This window comes from Podarcis raffonei, chromosome 8 (assembly GCF_027172205.1).
Source record: "Podarcis raffonei isolate rPodRaf1 chromosome 8, rPodRaf1.pri, whole genome shotgun sequence".
NCBI lineage: Eukaryota > Metazoa > Chordata > Lepidosauria > Squamata > Lacertidae > Podarcis > Podarcis raffonei.
Genome location: NC_070609.1, coordinates 92,911,793 through 92,930,382, shown reverse-complemented (window position 1 = coordinate 92,930,382; position 18,590 = coordinate 92,911,793). Strand labels below are relative to the sequence as shown.

The 18,590-nt window shown below is 42.3% G+C and overlaps 1 protein-coding gene across 2 annotated transcripts in view; it reads left to right on the top strand.

The window, feature by feature from the left end:
- Nucleotides 1-18,590, top strand: part of ZMAT4 (zinc finger matrin-type 4) — a 300,023-nt gene that overhangs the window by 253,421 nt on the left and 28,012 nt on the right. The window lies entirely within an intron of this gene.

Genomic DNA, 18,590 nt, shown 5'->3' with positions numbered 1-18,590 from the left:
GTGCCTTTGTTTTGAAGATGTGTGGAACTTGATTTCTAGGAGAATGGGGGAACGTAACAAGGGAAAATGATAACAAATAACTCTGAAGAGATGGGAAAGCTTAAGCATGGGAAATTATATAAAGAAACAGAAAATCTGGAGATATAGTTATCGTTACTAATATCATGGTTTGGAAGAATATTGGTGATTAAATATACATTGCCAAAATATTATTTTTAATTATAAGTATCCCTCTATTAGTGTCACCACTGATGTTGGTAAAATGTCAGAAACTGATATTACATTTCAAACATAGTAGGTTATTAAATTAAATAATGGTTCTCAAACAATAGAATTCTAGAAGCAGAAGAATTATGATAAAAAGGAAATTCAAAAATTTGTTGTGGTACAAAGGTTTCTCAGAAAACATTTTGTGAAAAGTACTCTATTCATTATAAAATGTTTCACATGGAATTAAAAACCAGATTTGTCCAGGATGATCATCGTTAACTACACTATGTCATAATGAATTTTTGAACCCTATAAACCATATATCATAAAGACACCACAATCTCCACTGTGCCTCATTTCCAAAAGGAAATATGGACCCTGGGAAAGCGCCTGGAACCCCTGGAATCTGGCACTACTCAGAGATGGGAGTGGAAGGCAACAATATTTTTGCTTCTACTTTATCCTTTATAGTGTCTAATCCTGTATTCAGCTGGGACTGCCTCCATCCATTTTCAAACAGGGGAATTAAATAATCTGTGTTGAGTTTTTATTTTCAAAATGAAACCTGCTTGTGAAAAAGTAGCTTTCAGTGGCATAAAATATGCAATAGGTCTAGATTTGTGTTTTGATTAGGTAGAGGAAAAAAACCAAAATCTCAGCAAGCACTCAATGAGCCTGAGTGTGAGTGACCACCCCCACATGTGGCCCCTGCAGCAAAAACTGTTCTCAGCCATCAAATGAGAAGTCCTTTGCACTGTTGAGCATTTAACCTTGCTTCCTCCCTAGTTCCTCACCTCTTGCTTTATAAGGAAGCTAAATAATTGGTGCATCTAACTCCCCTTAATGTGAGACATAGGTGTGTGTGTTTTAAAATCCTAAAGCTTGTAAGGGAGAGGAGGTAGGAGGAAGGAGAACATTACTGAATATTACAATATAAATCCTGTTGAGACATTACAAATCCCCACATGGTCTGAGATGCATTTCAGATGACTCAACCAGCAGGGGATGGATAATCAAATATGCCTCTACAAAGAAATAAACTATACAACAGAGACTATCAAGGAACTGGAGGTATGCATGAGGCATATTTGAGAGTGTGCATGAAAAATAAACAGAAGCATCTCAGACTCATTATGCGCCTGAAATTTGCCAGAGGCTGAGGCCCTGCTATATTGCGGAGAGGATTTGCTAAGGGAGGTTTGCAGGGAGACTGCAGGAGAAGGGGAAGAGGGCTGGAATCTGGAATTAAGCAGCCAGACACTTTGACATCTCCCACCCACACTCCTGGGGTAGCAGAGGAGGAGATGTTAAGACGACATGAGATATGCTCTTTTGGGTGAATGTGCCTGTATTAATCCTGAAGCACTGAGGACAGAGGCCAAATTCTAGGGTAATTTAGAGCTGAGCTGAAGCTTTTGGAAACGAAGGGGAGGGAGCATGAAGGAAAGGAGGAAGAAACTGGCAGAGGACCAGGACGAAAAAATGTTTTAAAATTCAGGGTTAGGAGATTTACTTAGACAAGTGATGATGGCACCAGCTTGCTCCCCCGCCCCTTCTTCTTTTGTTCGAACTTAATCGCTCTGCTGCTGTAAAGTAATGATGGCTAACTGCATGCTGTTTCCAGTATCAGAGCAGGCTTGCATTTGAATATGATTTCTTGGGAATCACAAGTGGGAATCACAAGTCTTCCACTGCCTCCCGCACTTTGGTCAAACTCATGCTGGTAGCTTTGAAAACACTATCCAACCATCTCGTCCTCTGTCGTCCCCTTCTCCTTGTGCCCTCCATCTTTCCCAACATCAGGGTCTTTTCCAGGGAGTCTTCTCTTCTCATGAGGTGGCCAAAGTATTGGAGCCTCAGCTTCAGGATCTGTCCTTCCAGTGAGCACTCAGGGCTGATTTCCTTAAGAATGGATAGGTTTGATCTTCTTTTTTTAAAAAAAGAATATTTATTAAAGTTTTCAATAGTAATACAATAAAAATCAAAAAGAAAAAAAGAAAAAGTAACAAAAATAAACAAAAATAAAAATAATTAAAAACACATAGAGTTTCCATTACTTATTTTTCATTGACTTATTTCCCAGACCTCCTCATACCTCCCTTTTTTGTATTCCAATTCAAATTGTTAGTTCAGCAAATCCTTATCAATAAATTTTAAGCTATTTCTAAACCTTTTTTCCCATATTCTCTTAAAGCATTACAGCTGGAAACCACTTAATTTCTATCCGACATCATTCTAACATTCATTAATTTTGCAATATTTCTGTAAATAATCTTTAAATTTCTTCCAATCTTCTTCCGCCGACTCTTCTCCCTGGTCTCGGATTCTGCCAGTCATTTCTGCCAATCCCATATAGTCCATCACCTTCATCTGCCATTCTTCCAGAGTGGGTAGATCCTGTGTCTTCCAGTATTTTGCAATGAGTATTCTTGCTGCTGTTGTAGCATACATAAAGAACGTTCTATCCTTCTTTGACACCGATTGGCTGACCATGCCCAGTAGAAAGGCCTCTGGTTTCTTCAAGAAGGTATATTTAAATACCTTTTTCATGTCATTATAAATCATTTCCCAGAAAGCCTTAATCCTTGGGCATGTCCACCAAAGGTGAAAGAATGTACCTTCATTTTCTTTGCATTTCCAGCATTTATTATCGGGCAAATGATAAATTTTTGCTAGCTTGACTGGGGTCATGTACCACCTGTAAATCATTTTCATAATATTCTCTCTTAAGGCATTACATGCCGTAAACTTCATACCTGTGGTCCATAACTGTTCCCAGTCAGCAAATATAATGTTATGTCCAACATCTTGTGCCCATTTAATGGATAGGTTTGATCTTCTTGCAGTCCATGGGACTCTCAAGAGTCTCCTCCAGCACCATAATTCAAAAGCATCAATTCTTTGGCGATCAGCCTTCTTTATGGTCCAGCTCTCACTTCCATACTGGGAAAACCATAGCTTTAACTATACGGACCTTTGTCGGCAAGGTGATGTCTCTGCTTTTTAAGACGCTATCTAGGTTTGTCATTGCTTTTCTCCCAAGAAGCAAGCGTCTTTTAATTTCGTGACTGCTGTCACCGTCAGCAGTGATCTTGGAGCCCAAGAAAGTAAAATTTCTCACTGCCTCCATTTCTTCCCCTTCTATTTGCCAGGAGGTGATGGGACCAGTGGCCATGATCTTCGTTTTTTTGATGTTGAGCTTCAAACCATATTTTGCGCTCTCCTCTTTCACCCTCATTAAAAGATTCTTTAATTCCTCCTCACTTTCTGCCATCAAGGTTGTGTCATCTGCATATCTGAGGTTGTTGATATTTGTTCCGGCAATCTTAATTCCGGCTTCAGATTCATCCAGCCCAGCCTTTCGCATGATGAATTCTGCATATAAGTTAAATAAGCAGGGAGACAATATACAGCCTTGTCGTACTCCTTTCCATATCCATGTTGTTCCATATCCAGTTCTAACTGTAGCTTCTTGTCCCACATAGAGATTTCTCAGGAGACAGATGAGGTGATCAGGCACTCCCATTTCTTTAAGAAATTGCCATAGTTTGCTGTGGTCGACACAGTCAAAGGCTTTTGCATAGTCAATGAAGCAGAAGTAGATGTCTTTCTGGAACTTTCTAGCTTTCTCCATAATCCAGAGCATGTTTGCAATTTGGTCTCCTGTTCCTCTGCCTCTTCTAAATCCCGCTTGCACTTCTGGGAGTTCTCAGTTCACATACTGCTTGAGCCTACCTTGTAGAATTTCAAGCATAACCTTGCTAGCGTGTGAAATGAGTGCAATTGTGCGGTAGTTGGAGCATTCTTTGGCACTGCCCTTCTTTGGGATTGGGATGTAGACTGATCTTCTCCAATCCTCTGGCCACTGCTGAGTTTTCCAAACTTGCTGGCATATTGAGTGTAGCACCTTAACAGCATCATCTTTTAAAATTTTAAATAGTTCAGCTGGAATACCATCACTTCCACTGGCCTTGTTATTAGCAGTGCTTTCTAAGGCCCATTTGACTTCACTCTTCAGGATGTCTGGCTCAAGGTCAGCAACCACACTACCTGGGATGTACGAGCCATCCATATCTTTCTGGTATAATTCTTCTGTGTATTCTTGCCACCTCTTCTTGATGTCTTCTGCTTCTGTTAGGTCCTTACCACTTTTGTCCTTTATTATGGTAATCTTTGTACAAAATGTTCCTTTCATATCTCCAATTTTCTTGAACAGATCTCTGGTTCTTCCCATTCTGTTGTTTTCCTCTATTTCTTTGCATTGCTTGTTTAAGAAGGCCTTCTTGTCTCTCCTTGCTATTTTTTGGAAATTGCATTCAATTTCCTGTATCTTTCACTATCTCCCTCGCATTTTGCTTGCCTTCTCTCCGCCGCTATTTGTAAGGCCTCGTTGGACAGCCACTTTGCTTTCTTACATTTCCTTTTCATTGGGATGGTTTTCGTTGCTGCCTCCTGTATAATGTCGGAGCCTCCATCCATAGTTCTTCAGGCACTCTGTCCACCAGATCTAAATCCTTAAACCTGTTCCTCACTTCCACTGTGTATTCATAAGGGATTTGATTTAGATTGTATCTTACTGGCCCAGTGGTTTTTCCTACTTTCTTCAGTTTAAGCTTGAATTTTGCTATAAGAAGCTGATGATATGAGCCACAGTCAGCTCCAGGTCTTGTTTTTTCTGACTGTATAGAGCTTCTCCATCTTTGGCTGCAGAGAATATAATCAATCTGATTTCGATGCTGCCCATCTGGTGATGTCCATTTGTAGAGTCGTCTCTTGTGTTGTTGGAAAAGCGTGTCACTGATTTTAGCTTTCACTAATTCTTCCAAAATCTATAACAATATCTTTGTACCAGGCAAAAACATTCCTCTTCTCCCAGGCTTCTGCCTAATTAGACAATAAAAGGTAAAGGGATCCCTGACCATTAGGTCCAGTAGTGACCGACTGTGAGGTTGCGGCGCTCATCTCGCTTTATTGGCCGAGGGAGCCGGCATTTGTCCGCAGACAGCTTGTGGTCAGCATGACCAAGCTGCTTCTGGCGAACCAGAGCAGTGCACGGAAACGCCGTTTACCTTCCCGCCGAAGCGGTACCTATTTATCTACTTGCCCTTTGAAGTGCTTTCGAACTGCTAGGTTGGCAGGAGCAGGGACCGAGCAACGGGAGCTCACCCCGTCACGGGGATTCGAACCGCCGACCTTCTGATTGGCAAGTCCTAGGCTCTGTGGTTTAACCCACAGCGCCACCTGCGTCCCTTCAATTAGACAATCTGTGGCCTATTAAAATGGGGGTGGGGTTAATTGTTTCTGTTTGTTACTATGGTATGTATTTTTGTCTTTTTTATATATCTAAACTGCCCTGTGATCCTCAGATGAAGGGTAGTTTAGACATTTAATACAGAATAATAAATAAATAATATGCCACACAGCCAGAGACAAGCAAGGAAGTGAAGGCTTCTCTACACTTCCTCTCATCCCAATGCTTTTCCATGGGGAAAACCACTCTCCAGCGCTCAGTCAAAGCAAACAGCAATTCAGGTTTTCTCCAGTTTGCTGTGATTTAGCACTGAGAAGTGGGTTTTCCTTGGGAAATAAGATCAATATCCACTCATCTTGACTAAGCTGGCTGAGCACTGGCTAAACCATGATGGGAGATTTATGCCAGCATACAGTGGTACCTCTAGTTGCAAATTTAATTCATTCTGGAGGTCCGTTCTTAACCTGAAACTGTTCTTAACTAGAGGTGTGCTTTTGCTAATGGGTGCTTTTGTTGTCGCTGCGCTGCTGGCACACTATTTCCGTTCTCATCCTGTGGCAAAGTTCTCTACTCAAGGTAACTTTCCAGGTTAGCGGAGTTTGTAACCTGAAGCATTTGTAACCTGAGGCGTTTGTAACTCGAGGTAGCACTGTATCTCCAGCTCAGCTGGGTTTGGAGACTTATGCTGGCATAGCCCAGCTGAGACAGAGATCGATTGGATCCGAATATGCTCAGCCCAGTAGATCTGAGCTGAGAATTGGGCACTTAGACCTTCTTTTTTACCCTAATGGAAGAGATAAATGGTGGAAATGCAACAACTGCCTGAACATTAAAGCTCATGTTAAATTATTAAATGCAGTAGGACAGAAATTCTGACTTTTTAAATCTACAGAGAGGTGACTAAAACAGTGTGTTACCTGCAGAAAACTTTAGAACAGTTTTGCATCCGTGTTTTGAGTATTCATGCCTAAAAGATGCCCATAGGCTCTATTTACTGCAATTCAGCAATTCACAGAATACACACAAGCTCCAGGGTCCTCTGAGTCATCTGAGACAAACCTTTAGATTAAGAAACATATGTGTAAGCCCACCTCACACTCCTGGGCAGAGTATTAACAATCACTTTTAAGGACCATTGATTCCAACAAGAAACTCAAGCAAAAGGTGTTAAAGTGTTCAACTCAGGCTGGATGATATGCATTGCATAAGTGTGTATGCAGGCATGTTTTGCAAATTAAAAATTGACCTTCTTTGCTGTACAAAATTGATCCTATAAACATTGACCCAGCTTGCTGGTAAAATGTGGTCTTGACTTTGCTACCACTCAGTGGATTTGTAACTGGCTGACTGACCGAACCCAAAGGGTGCTCATCAATGGTTCCTCTTCATCCTGGAGAAGAGTGACTAGTGGGGTGCCACAGGGTTCTGTCTTGGGCCCGGTCTTATTCAACATCTTTATCAACGACTTGGATGATGGACTCAAGGGCATCCTGATCAAATTTGCAGATGACACCAAACTGGGAGGGGTGGCTAACACCCCAGAGGACAGGATCACACTTCAAAATGACCTTGACAGATTAGAGAACTGGGCCAAAACAAACAAGATGAATTTTAACAGGGAGAAATGTAAAGTATTGAGAGGCACAAATACAAGATGGGTGACACCTGGCTTGAGAGCAGTACATGTGAAAAGGATCTAGGAGTCTTGGTTGACCACAAACTTGACATGAACCAAGAGTGTGACGCGGCAGCTAAAAAAGCCAATGCAATTCTGGGCTGCATCAATAGGAGTATAACATCTAGATCAAGGGAAGTAATAGTGCCACTGTATTCTGCTCTGGTCAGACCTCACCTGGAGTACTGTGTCCAGTTCTGGGCGCCACAGTTCAAGAAGGACACTGACAAACTGGAACGTGTCCAGAGGAGGGCAACCAAAATGGTCAAAGGCCTGGAAACGATGCCTTATGAGGAACGGCTAAGGGAGCTGGGCATGTTTAGCCTGGAGAAGAGGAGGTTAAGGGGTGATATGATAGCCATGTTCAAATATATAAAAGGATGTCACATAGAGGAGGGAGAAAGGTTGTTTTCTGCTGCTCCAGAGAAGCGGACACGGAGCAATGGATCCAAACTGCAGGAAAGAAGATTCCACCTAAACATTAGGAAGAACTTCCTGACAGTAAGAGCTGTTCGACAGTGGAATTTGCTGCCAAGGAGTGTGGTGGAGTCTCCTTCTTTGGAGGTCTTTAAGCAGAGGCTTGACAACCATATGTCAGGAGTGCTCTGATGGTGTTTCCTGCTTGGCAGGGGGTTGGACTCGATGGCCCTTGTGGTCTCTTCCAACTCTATGATTCTATGATTCTATGCTAAATCTATTTGGTGAACAAGGGAACCATTTGCCAACTGTGAAAACTTCCATTCACGGGGATAGGAATATGGTGCATTATGTGCCAACAAAATTCTGATCCAAAGAGATAATAAACCCCACATACTGTGATCAACATGCCTTGTTCCCTTTCCTCCCCACCAGCTGTCTGGCTGTTTACAAGAGAGGAACTTGGGCCCACCTTGTCTAAAAGCATTGTCTAAAAGGACAGGCAGAGGCTGTCCCAGGTTTCAGACAATGGACATTCCCAGCCCTGCCTGGAGATGTCAGAAACTGAACCTGGGACCTTCTGCAAGCAAAGCAGGTGCTTTGCCCCTGAATCACATCCCTTCCTTCCTCATGGTGAACTCATTGAGGAAATAACTTCCCTTTTTTCATTTTCTAGTTTAATTATTATTAGTATATCGGATGATATTGAGCCCGGTTCAAGATTCTCTGCAAGGCCCTTAACAGCTTGGTCACTGGATAACTCAGAGGCCTGCTCATCCCTTGTACCCTGAGGTCTTCAGGGAAGTCCTCCATGGCTCAAATGCAGACTCACATCCACTAGGAGCCGCCTGCTCAGTATTAGGGGCCTAATTATATGGAACTCCAAGTTGAGGTCAGACAAGCTCCCTCCTTGCTGAATTTCTGCTACCTATTGAATACTTCTTTTTTTAAATTCCAGCAGGCATTTTAATTGAATTCTGAACTTACTATTTTAACTGATTTTTATTAACATGTTTACTTTTACACCATAAAAAAGTTTATATTTGTTTGGAGCAAGGACTGGGAAGGCCAAATAGGGCAGTTTGGGCTCCAACTCTCATCCCTGTCAGCATAGTGGCACCAAATTGGCAAAGGCTGCATCCATGCTGCTGGGTGGAAGAATGTAAGGCCTTCCCCTTCACACATTTTACCAATCCAGTGACAGCCACAGATTTACTAGTGCTAGACTGAAATATCTGACCCATTGATTTATTTCAATTGTGTGGGGGCTAAAACTGCTGAAGAATAATAAAAAAGGAACAAATTTCAGGGACAACACAATCCAGTAACTTTGGGAGTGGCAGTTTTCTATCCTTTCCTCCCTAACAAAGCCAAGTTATTCGGGGGGCCGCTAGGGGCGCCTTGGAAGATGGCGGATATTAACATCTATCCAGCTCACATGAGGTAATTAGAGGCTGATTATGGGGAGTAAATCAGTCTCCCTCATCTCTCCAGGGGGGAGAGATGCAGTTTTCACCCGCTGTTGCCATAAATCACCCCCGAGTTCGGAAGAAGGAGGGGGTGAGGCACTGGGTGTACAACCCTCGGCGAGTTTCAGAACTCCTCCGAAGCTACTTCCAGGAGCGAAACTAGCGTTACTTAAAAGGAAAAAAATTGGAGAAAAATAACGCACATGCTTCAAGAGAGGCAGGAGGTTTTTATCTGCTAACAATTTTGCCGCTGAAACGAAGAAGATTGAGACGGAAGATTACATCAAAGTACTACAGATAAGCTGGTATGTGGAATGGAATGCAACGGAATTGAAAGGGGGGGAATGACTTTTTATTATTTTTGCTCTATGTGATTAACTAATAACCCTCCCTCTTAGAAGATCCGTCACAACAACTAATTGGCAAATGGGACTAAAAATGAACTGTGTGGGAATAATATGAATTTAAAGGTTTTACTCTGTAAAGGATTTGGAAAGAAGAAAGGCTCTCTTTGTGACGGAGTAAGAATGGAGATTTGATGCGGAAAGATAGACCTGTGTTGCAGGAGGTTTGGTCTTGGGGAGGGCGAGCCGAAGATTTATTATTTCGATGAGATTGTGAACTGGAAGGGGCAGCCCTCCTGGAAAAAGACTAATTTACAATGCAACAAGTCAGGAAAGTTAACGAGCGAGCTTTTAGACTGCATTTCATCGGAACGACAAGATGGCGATTGCTTGCTCGAGTGGAAATGCCTGGACTATTGGATGAGAGTGATTTACGAGAGAGCAGTACAAAGTCCACACAGAAATACAAATAAGACTGTTTTTTTCAACCCACTTGCGGAGCAACTCGGAGGTGAATGAAAAGGAAAATGAGCAACGACAAGGATTGAGAAGAGGGGACTGGAAATATCATTCTTAATATGAAAGCAGCAGAAATATTCGAGGATTGGACTCCTGCCGATCAAGAAGCATGGGTACCCCCCACAAAAAATTATAATTTGGAAAACAATTGGATTACATGATATGTATTGATATAATTTGGATTAATTGGTTTGATGTGTTTAATTTGGTAATATGAAACTTAATAAAAATTATTTAAAAAAACAAAAACAAAGCCAAGTTATGTCATCGCATAGCACCGTTCCCTTTCTGAGGAAAATTTTAGGAGCACAGTTTAGGAGTATCTCCAAGTGAAACATTTGTTGTTAATGGGGAAACAGTGGAAAACCCAGCCTCTGGAAGTCAACAGTGTTCACCCCTGAAAGTCACTGATTCTGGAAATGTACTTCTAGAAGAGTAATGGGATGCAACAGTTAGTCAGAAATATCCAGTAACCATCTTGGGTGAACATCTCCAGTGCAGACGAAACTGGCAGATGCCAGCACCATAAGCACCCCTATTTAAAAGTCAACAAACCATGCTTATTTCTGATTATACAGAGGTGTGTGTTTGTGTCTTCCTGCACAAAGAATATCCTCCATTAAGCCTCCAGGAGTGCATTTGGATCGAAACCTGTGATTTTACAACAAAACACAAAAGCAGACACAGTGGAAATCTGTTATTTCTTTTTCCCACCAAAAGTGATAAATTATTTTAACACCAGCAGTTTGCTGCAAAGGGAAGGTGTCCTGTTTGTCTGTGATATGAAATGGGGGGGGGGGAATGGGGGCATAGATGTCTGCAGGGATTTTTACAGGGTGGGGATATTTTATTTTATTTATTTATTTGAGGGAGTGGAGTAAAACACTGGAAAGGGAACAGGCTAATTTCTCACAAGAAGAGTGTTTGTATATTTTGTCTCCTATCTCAGGTTCTAAGAACGATAGAACCTTACTCTTTTTCTTTTTCTTAATGAAAGCTGGGAATCTGGGCATGAAGGTTCATTGGAGGGGGAATTGTTCCCCTTGCCCCCACTGTGAACACCCATAAATGGGGTGTCAACAGCACTAGATTGTTATAAATAAATACTGGTGGTAACAAATCCATTCAACAAACAGGTAGTTTGTTGAGTTTACAATTGTGTGTACCATTTATATTATACTGAGCTGTGGATTTGGGGAATAAGTTTTATATCTACTATATTTTTTTCAAAGCCATCACCTCCAGAAGATGCCCACTGAATATTCAAATCCTGGCAATTGATATTTGAAAGGCTGTCCACTGATTAAATATTTTTTATTTCCTGAATCACCAGCATTTTAATTGCTTTACCACGTGTTACCAAAACAATGAAGACAACCTTGGAGAGATACTGAGAAAAATATGAAACAACTTAAAATTTTGTAAGAAAAATCTAAACAGAGGTTGCTTTCAGAAACAAAAGACCTCTCCTTAATAAAGTATACACATTCCCCAGCAGAGTAGCATACCAGGTCTAAAAAAATAAACAAAAGTTCTCTGAAATGTCAGTCCCACCTATTAAAATGTGTTTTCATATATTCAAATTGTCTCCCGTGGATCAATTCAGCTTTACTTGACAAATTAAACCAATTTAACCCTGTGGCCCTCAGAAAAAGGTGACAAGGACCACCTTTTTCCTGATTGTTCTGAAGTTCTTGCTGTTTGAAGGCACCTTTGAGAGGCGTCCTTGCTCCCATCAGCACTTTCCCCCTGCATGGATTGCTCCCCACTTGTCTGGGGAGGGCAGAGCACAGGGCAAAGGCAGAAACGCTAATGTCTTCATCTCATACACCTCCAATTTTCAGAACTTGTACATGACATTCAGCCTCAAACATCACACTAGTTTGGGCCAGTATTGTTGAAACTGCTACTGGGATTGCCACTTTTGTTCAGCCAAAATACAGGACAGGTCAGCAGGGATGGGGAGGATGGAGGGGCAAAACAATTTTTTTTTTACCTGGTTCTAAAATGACTCCAGTGACACATGTGGTTTACAGTGCTCTGTTCAATGAAAAAAAATTTAAAAATGACTGATTTACAAGTGTAAGAAAAATATTGCATATTATATGCATAGCTTTGTAATGCTATTTGGTTTGACCCAAACCCGGAAGGAGCAGCACTCTATTTGACTTTCCATGAGTACTTTCTGTCACTTCACTCCTGAACTAAGCAATGGTTTGTTTGTATTCTAAGGGATGGTTTGTATTTCCTGTATCTTTTTTCTTGTCTGTCAACCTTTTCTTTTTATTTGTGACTATGCATGTGCAGGAAAGGTGTAGTATGGGGGTGAACCAGTCACCCCCACACAGGTGACACCAGCACAGCCCCTCTGTGTGCTGTGTGCTCCTTTCTGCCCACCAAGGGTTGCATCTGCCGGGCAGGCTGCCCGCTGTGCAGGCAGGCAGGTAGCTGAGTGCAGCCCCACTTTGCTCTGGTGGGGGTGGCGTCAGTCCAGCAGTGGTGGCAGCAAGGGCTGGACTGGTAGATCCCCCGTCCAACGTGTGCCTGCATACCCCAGGCACTGGCAATTCTGTGTTGCTGTGCAAGTGTGTGTATGACCAGCGGTTGTAGTTCAGAATTATTCCTGGGTTCAGTGATCTTTTATTTTCTAGCTGTCATCTACAGCAACAGACTACAAAACATAGCAATGTCTGGAAAAGAAGTGAATTGAAAAGATTTTCCATATTTGGACCATATTACGCTCCCATATCTTTTCTTTCTTTCTCACTTTTGGAGGCGGCAGGTATTTTTTTCAGGCTCCATCCCTGGTGGCAGCCATTTTGTAACTGGCACCCTTGGCACCTTCTCAAAATTCCAAATGTGCCCCCAGTCCCATAGCCTTTTCCTCCGTGGTTTTGTAGCACCCTGCTTGTGGTTAACGCTTAGCTGGAATGAAATATTCAACGCAGCAATAGAGAAATTAAAATAATGATTTATTTGTCAGACAAATAAATGAGAGACACAGTGGTATATGGTTACCAAAGCTCTGCCCCCTCCAGCCCTGATGGCCAGCACTTATATTTCCTCAGCCCAGCCCCCTTGCTCCTCCTTTGGCTGCCTCTGTCCAATCAGCCTGGTTGAAATTTCTATTGGCTGTTTGCTAGAACCAATCATAAAAGATACACCCATTTCCTATTACCTTTTATAGGAGACAAAGAGCTATATTTCCTTCTATCTATAAATAATAATAATAATAATAATAATAATAATAATAATAATAATAATTTATTATTTATACCCCGCCCATCTGGCTGAGTTTCCCCAGCCACTCTGGGCGGCTCCCAATCAGTGTTAAAAACAGTACAGCGTTACATATTAAAAACTTCCCTGAACAGGGCTGCCTTAAGATGTCTTCTGAATGTCAAGTAATTATTTATCTCTTTGACATCTGATGGGAGGGCATTCCACAGGGCGGGCGCCACTACCGAGAAGGCCCTCTGTCTGGTTCCCTGTAGCCTCACTTCTCGCAATGAGGGAACCACAAGAAGGCCCTCGGCGCTGGATCTCAGTGTCCGGGCTGAACGATGGGGGTGGAGATGCTCCTTCAGGTATACAGGACCGAGGCCGTTTAGGGCTTTAAAGGTCAGCACCAACACTTTGAATCGTGCTCGGAAACGTACTGGGAGCCAATGCAGATCTCTCAGAACCGGTGTTATGTGGTCCCGGCGGCCACTCCCAGTCACCAGTCTAGCTGCCGCATTCTGGATTAATTGCAGTTTCCGGGTCACCTTCAAAGGTAGCCCCACGTAGAGCGCGTTGCAGTAGTCCAAGCGTCAGATAACTAGAGCATGCACCACTCTAGCGAGACAGTTCGTGGGCAGGTAGGGTCTTAGCCTGCGTACCAGGTGGAGCTGGTAGACAGCTGCCCTGGAGACAGAGTTAACCTGCGCCTCCATGGACAGCTGTGAGTCCAAAATGACTCCCAGGCTGCGCACCTGGTCCTTCAGGGGCACAGTTACCCCATTCAAGACCAGGGAATCCTCCACACCTGCCCGCCTCCTGTCCCCCAAAAACAGTACTTCTGTCTTGTCAGGATTCAACCTCAATCTGTTAGCCGCCATCCATCCTCCAACCGCCTCCAGGCACTCACACAGGACCTTCACCGCCTTCACTGGTTCTGATTTAAAGGAGAGGTAGAGCTGGGTGTCATCTGCATACTAATGAACACCCAGTCCAAACCCCCTGATGATCTTACATATATCTTACATTTGCCTCAACAAGGCACCTTAATTACCAGATCACCTCTTGCCCTTCTTGCCCTTTTGCCCCCCAAAACAGATGGCTAATGGTTTTAATTTTTTATCTTAAACAGAGGTCAGAGATCTTGGGTTCACATTCTCACACACCATCAATGAAAGATCTCCTTCTTTGGAGGTCTTTAAGCAGAGGCTTGACAACCATATGTCAGGAGTGCTCTGATTGTGTTTCCTGCTTGGCAGGGGGTTGGACTCGATGGCCCTTGTGGTCTCTTCCAACTCTATGATTCTATGATTCTATGAAATAAGAATCTAACATAAGAATCTAACATTTCTTACTTTCTAAATCCTTTGCATAATTACATTTAAGCCAATATATTTCATACATAACATATATAGATTTTTAGAAGCAAAGGCCTTTTCTAAGTAAAAACTTCTTCAGTTTACAACCCCCTTTCCTGGCCAGCTGCTTTTCCCATTAGCTCTTGCCCTTTAACCTGTGGCTCAAATCTCTAATGGGAGACACATGGCATTATATTTTGTTAAACAATGAATCCTACTATTTACCAACTCTTAATTAGTGCTTTTGCAACTTGATTGTATTCTGCAGGGTCAGTAACCTAGTAACCTTTGCTCTCAGCCTGTAATTCCCTTTTTACAACTTTGAGAATTTTGGTTCCTGCTATAAATAAATCAGGGGGACCTTTGTCCAGGAGGATAAACATATGCCAGTCTTTTAGACAGCTGGTCTTCTGCCTGGCATTAAAACATCTTTGAGCTCATTTTTTAAATACAGGCCTTGATCAGATGCCTCAGTTTGTCTAATCTTCGCTGTCACTATTTCTTAAGATTCAGAATTCTGAACCTTCCAACATTCAGCTTCATTGCATGTCAACAAGTTCTAGTGCTATGAGAGATGGAGGGAAACTTCCTTCATACCATGACTGTCATATCCCCTTAGCACAGGTAGGTCCATGGGAAAAAATTGCTCCAAAAAAGATGGAGAGCAAAGTGAACACTTTTAAGCCTTTGCTCCCCAACCACCTCTCTCAGGTCCTTGAAGGGTCAGTGCTCTGACCTGAAGACACACAGGCCTGCAACATTCCTTGGTCTGGTGGCCTCTTTCAGGCATGGAGCAGTGATATGCCTTTGGTTTCTCAGGGGAGGGCCCCAAAGGCCCCGGTGGCACAGAAGGTTTTTGGAGATCCTTACGTCTGTATTCGGACAGGTAAAGGCTCACATCTGAATAAAAAGTAGCCTTATGAACTCTACTTACCAATGTTTGAGTGCCAAAGGCCTGCTCCTTCCTTGTGTGCTCAGAAGCAGGCAACAGTTCTAAACTCCAGCATCAACCTGACAGGCCACAAAGGTTCTCAGAGATGCATGTATCTAAGCCCTTTTGAAGGTCTCCAGTGAAAGGTGTTATATAAGCACAAAGTGTTGTTATTGCTCTGCCAGAAGCAACTGATTTCCAAAATAAAAGATTTTGTGAACAGAGCAAATGCCCCATTTTCTGGCCTAGATCACTCCATTACCAAAAAAGAACAGGAAAAAAGTGAGATTTAAAAGCTAAATCTGAGATCTGCAATGTCAGTATCCAGAGACACTTTTAGCAGGAGACCCTTGTTCTCCCAATTAAAAACAACAAAAACCAAAGAAACAAGCTGGCTGTTTAGAGCTATTAAAGTATGCAGCTATTGGGAGCAAGCAATAAATTTAATATTGGAAAATACAGGAATGAAAATGGGATTAATTATTTACTGATCATGGGACAAACTTTGTGGGTGCTGTAAGTAGCAGTGTAATGGAAAATGTAGAGGTTCCCCATCCCAGCTTCTAACTCCTAGTTGTTTAACAATAGCAACAACAAAACATCCTTTCCCACCCAAAATATGATTCTGGAATGGGAATTTGTATGAAATAACACTCAGGTCAAGTCACTTCTGGTACTGAGAACCAAGTCCTGGTATCAGAAGCTTCTCAGAGGCACTCTTTTTTTGTTGTTGTTCAGCTTGCACATAGAATCATAGAATCGTAGAGTTGGAAGGGACCCTGAGGGTCATCTAGTCCAACCCCCTGCAATGCGGGGATCTCTGCTAAAGCATCCACGTCAGGTGGCCATCCAACCTCTGCTTAAAAACCTCCAAGAATAAGAGTCTGCCACCTCCTGAGGGAGACCATTCCATTGTCGAACAGCTCTTTTGCACTTGGCTCTGGCTGGTGAATTTTGTGGTTCTGAGGGGGAGCCTTAATTCTGCTCACTTCAATGCATCAGGCCAACTCCTCCTAGTTCTTGGTTTTTATAAGAAAAGAAAGGGGGGTATTTTTGCCTCTTTGTCTGCAAACCTGCATGCATTTCTGGCCCAAGCAAGTGAGCAAGGGTAGGATGGCAACTTGGTTGGGCTGAAGCCTCTGCCAAGGGGAAAAGAAAGAGGAGGAAGAAATAATGCCATGCACTTAAAGTGCACCATATTTTCATGCTGATTAAGAGCTGCACTCCAGGAGGTAATGCGCAGGAGATAATGGCAGCTCTTGTTTGAACAAGGAGAGTACTTAGTGCTATTCTGCTCCTATTCAGCACCAGAGACATATCACTGCTGATGTCTCTCTGGGTCTAGATTGCAGCTCAAGTAATCCTTTTGCAGACAGAAAGGAAACTGGTATTTTGTACCCTGAAAAGCATGGTAGTGGCTGGAGGAGGAGAGGTGTGCAGAGGCCAGAGAAAGAGCTATGAGTGGAGGGGTGTCCCATTTGCTATCTCCTTGGAGCCCCTGAGAAACCAAACTGAACCTTCTGCAGCCTAGAACTGACTCCATGTGTAATATAATATAATATAATTGCTGTTTTATTGAGGGAAGGAGCAAACAGAATTTATTTGGGGTTTGCAAAATAAACCCCAAGACTGAAGCCTGTAAAAAGGAGAAACTTTCTCTCTGCAAGGCCTGCAGTTCACAAAGGGGTGAAAAGTTTACTTTGACTGGACTCTGACCGACTGAAGACTCAGCAGTTGGCAAGGTTTAGCTGCAAGGAAGCAACATTTGGAGTTTGTAAGAATGCTACAGGAAGGGACTAATGAGGATTTGTATGTTTTGCTTGCCAAACAGTATCTCAGCTTTGGAATGCTTTAATCTGGACAGTAATTGACATGTCCAGCCTGTTTGTGTTGTTTGAAGTACCTTATCAAGGAAGTAGAATGTCATGTCAACCTTCCTGGCAGACAGAAAATCCTGTACAGTGATACCTCAGGTTAAGAATTTAATTTGTTCTGGAGGTCCGTTCTTAACCTGATACTGTTCTTAACCTAAGGTACTACTTTAGCTAATGGGGCCTCCTGCTGCCGCCGTGCGATTTCTGTTCTCATCCTGAAGCAAAGTTCTTAACCCGAGGTACTATTTCTGGGTTAGCGGAGTCTGTAACCTGAAGTGTCTGTAACCTGAAGCGTCTGTAACCTGAGGTACCACTTTACATCCTATCTGTAACATGTCAAATGTCTCATACATCATGTCAGTTTCTTGGCTAACAGAACGTCCTGCTTCATAAATCATGTCAGAGTTCTGGACTACAATACAATATGTTCATACATCATGCAGATTTGCTTTCTGAAAAACCTACGGTATATAAGTTTTATCTGAACTGAGATCAATACTCCAGTCTGTTTAGGACTGGGGTCTAGGTGCAGCTATAAAATAAAGGCATTTCCTCGAACCCCTGCTTTGTCTTTGTTTGACTGAAAACACCTGCTACATTATGATTCAGCAAACCTTCACTGAAGAAGAATTAATTACTAATGAATCTAATTATCCATGGATTACAACTATTAATGGAATGCAAGAGGGAAATAACAAGAACTTTATAATTTTTTATGGATCATTTGAACAAATAGACTGTGTGAAAATGTTGTGAGGATTGGTGGCATTACCTTCTAAAGAGGGCACTAACTTTGATTTATTATGGTTATGGTTTTGGCAAGACACCAGCTTGTTAGTAGATTGGAAAGGTTGAAAGAAGAAAATGCTGGAAGTCTTCCCAAAGCCATGGTCAGATGCCAGTTCACTTTCAGTTTGAAAAGGCAAGATGGCGTGAAGCTGTGGCATAATTGAGAATTCAGCCCTTGAAGGGGGGGCATGAGGCTGAAGATGATTGATTGATTACAACATGAAGAGAAGGACCAATATAAACAAATATTTCACACAGTAAGTTACAGGATATAAACTCCGCTTGCAAATTAATGGATATGGAATAGCTAAATACAAATGAAAGTCATCACACCAGTGACTGTTAAAATAAAGAATTAAGATCGGAACTGTGGTACTTGGATTAACTAAGAGAACTGGAGCAGGACCAAGGAATAACATCATCATCTCCTGATAATCAGAACACGGGAAGTCACCCCAAATTGTTTAATTCGGAACTGGATAATTGGCTCTTTTAATTGTATTGTGATTTGGTATTGTATTAATGTGGCTTATA